This window comes from Thamnophis elegans, chromosome Z, assembly GCF_009769535.1.
Source record: "Thamnophis elegans isolate rThaEle1 chromosome Z, rThaEle1.pri, whole genome shotgun sequence".
Lineage (NCBI taxonomy): Eukaryota > Metazoa > Chordata > Lepidosauria > Squamata > Colubridae > Thamnophis > Thamnophis elegans.
The window spans coordinates 103,089,498-103,094,573 of record NC_045558.1 but is presented as its reverse complement, the minus strand read 5'-3'; positions in this window follow the sequence as shown (position 1 = coordinate 103,094,573).

Genomic DNA, 5,076 nt, shown 5'->3' with positions numbered 1-5,076 from the left:
CTGTACCATATAGAAGGGTACTGTTAGTCCATGTACTGTTCCAGTCATCTACTCCCAATGTTCAGGATGACAGCTCCATTACCCCCAGTCTGTAAACAAAGTAGGATAATATACAATGGTGACTTGTAGTTTCAATATATCCAGATGGCACCAAATTGGAAATGGTTATCCTAGAATAGTGCTTCGCAATCTTAGCAATGTCAAGAAATGTGGGTTTCAACTCCCAGAATTCTCTCAGCCATTCTAAAGGTGAAGTCCATACCTTGAAATTGCCACGGTTGAGAAAGACTGTCCTAGAGCAAGAGTTAAATCTGATGCCAGTATTGGTAAAATGTTAATAAGTAGTAATGGAATAGGAAAGTATGATTATGGCATGCTATGTTGCTGCTATCTTATACATATATGTTTATCTAGGAGTATGCTTCTCTGAGCTCAGTAGGGTTGGTTTGGTTTTAAGAAGATGAACAAATTGCACTACATAATTATATCTTGCACTAAGCCCTGGCTTTTTCTTGGGTGAGCCCAAATACCTACATAATCCCACACATCCCACATTGGGTTCCTAATCATAAATGCATGTGGACAAGCATTGTTTTCCTTACACCTCTACCAAATACTCACCCACATAGTCATACCCATATCAACCTAATACTGTTTTCGCCCAATTCTTACCACCCACATTTGCTTCTATTAATCTTTACAATATTTCAGCTTCTTTATTGTAATGCTGTAAACATCAGGCCTATTTTGGCATAATCTTATATGGTAGAAGAGAAACCAACAGTGAATTTAAAGTATGTTTGTGATGTGTGTTTCTTTAGTATATAGAGATCCATCTTAGACAAGCAAGCTGTTTTTCTGCATGAAAGAGTTGCCAATGTAAATTAATTTGCAAAAAATCTTTTCAGTTCTTTCTTTTTGGAACTTCTGTAGATTTCTATACCCCCTTATTGATTTTTTTCTTTTCTTTTTGTGTTAGACTCTTCTCCGTCTCTCTTTCTCTCTTCTGAGAGGGACTCACTAACAGAGCCCAATCACTAACAGAGAAGTTATATGTTTATTTATTGGCTTTCAGTGTACATCAGCAATTTCAGGGGAAAATCCACAGTGAAAACTAAATTTAGAAACTACCAAAATACTTTCTCAAATCCCTCCCTAATGAAAATGAGTCCATTAAAAAGGAATCAAAATCATACCTTTTACTATTTTCCTTACTGGTTATAGAAATTGACCAACATCCATTTCTTTGTTAAAAATAGTCCTTGGGGCATTCAAACTTCATATTGCAATCTATCACTTCAGTGACAAATTTGCCTGTGAATTTGGCTCTTGTTTTCTCTTGCAAGGTTTTCAAAAGGATTGTGAATGATTTGCCAGTCCCTTTATATGCTGAAAGTGGTATGATACAAGTAATGTTAAACACATTTTCAGGGTTTTGTTATTCTATAATGGCCAAAAGCAGCATTTCATGAAGATGGTAACATATTTTTGACTGCAGGAAAATATCTTTTCCTGCAGCACATAAAAAGAGAGGGAAAGAGATTGAAACATTTCTAATAAAGGATGCTATTCCAAATAGTTTTCCAAAGTATTTGCTTTCACCAACAAATTTTTAAGATCCTTGTTGGAGAAATCTTTTCTTCATGGCTTTTGATTTAAAATATAAGCAGTGCAAAGGAAGGACAGTGGAATGAAACTGCTTTGGTGATTCTGGGACAAATGGCTAAATTCTAAGCAAGTATATGAATCTGTAGGAACAGTTTTGGCTGGAGAATAAATCAGCTGACCCAGCAACTCTTATTCATCTGTCTGGGGCAAAAGCTAGTAGTCCGAGGAGCATTTGGGGGAGAGGAGATGGTGAATATGTGCTCCTTTTGTTCTGTTATTTAAGTGGCCTTTAACAATTATCTGATATCTTCTGAAAGACTTCCTTAAAGCATTAAGTTCTTCCACTCCCTTCCTTTGCTTTCGGGATAAGACCAAATATTGGCATGACTCAGCAGAGCCATAAAGAATAACTCTGCTGACGTTTCCCTGTGTTTGGGCTGCAAGCTAAGAAGCTGCTTGGGGAAGGTTAATCAGGGACACAGATGGCATCCAGCCATTGCTTTTTTCCTCAACCCAATGTTACCTCTCTACAATCTCTTGAAAGGGAGGGGCTTTGTAAGTACTTTCTGTGGCCCTCCCCACCCTTTCATAAAAGCTGGTGGTCAGTACACAGAACAGCATGTGTTCTTTTGCTTTTCTTTTGCTTCTTTTCTTAAAATAGACAACAATGTCATATGTGTATAGGAATTCTGAAAGAGAATCTTTTGGGCTAAGGGGAAATCCTGCTGCTTCTGAACTGCTTTCAACCTGCCTTTAAAAAGTCAACATTTCCTCCCTTTCCACTACTTAGAACAAGCACATGGCTACCACTTTGTATTTCTAGCAATGGTCAGGGTGGCCCTTTAAGAAAAAATCCTCTCTTTAAATTTTAATGTTCATCAAATCCATGTGTCAAATTTTGATTTTTTTTTTCTATCTCCCACAAAATTTCTTCAGTGATTTTTTTTCTCATGAGGGCTGTGAGACTTAACCATCATTGCCAGTTTTGTTGTATTTATTTACCTTTCTTCTTTTGTGGGCATCATAGGATCTTTCCAATGCTGAGCGTATAGAAATCGTGCTGCTGTTATCATATATAGCAGTGGTTCCCAAACTTGGCAACTTTAAGACTTGTGGACTTCAACTCCCAGAATTCTCCAGCCAGCAGAGCTGATATGTAGCAATAAAATATCATGTGAATTTCCCACTGTTTCATCTATAAACCCAAACAAAAATGTTTTGCAGTCTAAATTGTACATTAATTTTAAAAATATTTTGAATTATACTACTAATTTCGATCCAATATTGCTTAACTCTTTTACATCAAAGATGATAAAAGGTTCCTATTTCAATCTTGCAGTTCCAGCAACTATTTGGGGATCCTTGATGCCATTAGCAAATTTATTTGGAAATAAATACCATTTGCAAATCATTTCGTAGAAATTTCAGCCCCTCTAGCCACATGCCCCAAAGGTGCTTTTTCAACAGGCAACTGGACTTTCTGGTTTTTCTCTGAAAATGTTTCACTTCTCATCCAAGAAGCTTCTTCAGCTTTGACTGGATGTTGGGGAGCTGAAGAAGCTTCTTGCATGAGAAATCAAATATCTTCAAAGAAAAGCCACCTTTTGAAAAAGCACCTTTGGGACAACCATGACATGGATAACTGAGAATCTCCCTAGACCTTTAGCCACATATTTTTTCCATTGATCAATTAGTACATTATATTGAAATTTTATACTTTTTTTTGCCCAGCTTATTATACAACTTTTAATTAATCCATCTTTTTCCTATTTTAACAAACTTCTGCCCTTTACCCAGAAATTGAAATTGGTCTTCTTTACCCTGATTTAGTAAATATGATTTAATCACTACTCTGTGTGATATTAAAGAATTACAGTATTCTACATATATCCATTCTATATAAAAACAGTGTGATGTGATATCAGTTAAGTAGCATTCATTCATGCATTAGATCTACCTCTCTCCTTTCCTTGGGAGCTCAGAATTGTATGTTTAATACACCCTTCTTCAAATGTATCTTTATAACAATAGCAACTTGTGAGATTTGGGATCAGGCCAAATAAATCTTGTCCTCTCCCACAGAGTCATATGCATCTTGAAGATGGGTTTTTCTAATCCTAAAACTACACGATGCTTGTTTTCTTGGAAAATGTATCTGCTAGAAGGAGCCTGAAGATTAGAGAAGCTGTTGTACTGCAACTCCTGCAAGTTCCTCCTTACTTGCTAATTCATCAACTGAAGCATCCTCGTTTCTTTTAGCATTTTTGGTGCTTTTATTATCATATGCTAATAAAAGCTAATCAAAAAAGCTACCACCGAAACAGGAATGGCTTCCTTCTTGTTCTTTCAGAATGCCTCCCTTGACATCTAGTAATTGGACATTAACTTTCCGTTGAAACCATTTTCTGGATTTGGGGTAGGATGACTATGGCATTGTGTGTCCCTGTGTTTGAGCAGCTAGGCAATTCAGCAGGACCACCTCTGCTCTACCAAAGGATTATGCGAAGGCCTCAGTTGTCAGAGACATGATGGGTGGCAAAGGTCAGTATTTCATAAGTTTGGCTGTTTTTTTTTAATATTAAACTTACACTTTAAATTTCTTTAGGCTACCTCTGACTCCCTTTGTAGAGTTTGTGTAATATTGCTTAATCAGAAAGGAAATCATATAATGGATGTATATGAATGCATGCAGTGAACAGTATTTTTGATCCCGAGACCTAGTTGGTAAATAGAGAATCATGTGAAACCCCCATAAGTTTGGTTCCAATGAGACTGTTGTTGCCTTGTTGCTAACGGCTTTAGTTTTTTTTCTCTCTGGCAATTTTAACCATAGTGTGAGAAACAGGCTGTGTTTCCTCCTTCCCAGCAGTGCTGATGAGGATTTTCCCCCAAAGGGAGAGTTCAGCGCTCATTCTCCTTGTGTTCCTGCACATTGAAATCTTCAGCCAGATGCTAGTCAGATGTGTGATGAGTTGGTAAAACCTTGCATACCCAAGAACCTGATCCAGCTGTGGTAGGGGCACATGCACAACCTCACATAACACCCTTTTCCAGTGGGGGGTTGGCAGAAGTGGTGGTGATGGAAGTACAGGGAGCAACCCGCAACAAGCTACAGGAAGAAGCCTTTGAGGGACAGCGGCAATACAGTTTGTCATTTGCAGGAAATGCAATGCATTGCTGTCCACACCCAGATACCATTTGTACCTTGACCACCTAGGGGAAGACTAAGAAGGAACTCCCTTATCTTATCAAGGCTTCCCTGCCTGTCTGCTGTTTCTAGATTGTGAAGGCACTTCACTCTTAATAAGCACGTCCTTTTATAACATGCAACAGTACCAAAGAACAAATAAATATGAATAAAGGCCAATGCGAAATAATTGCTGCTCCCCATTTCTCCTGGAAGGCCTGTGAACCCCTTCGTGCCGTAATATTGTTACCTTGCCATTATGTTAAGTGGATTCAGGTAAA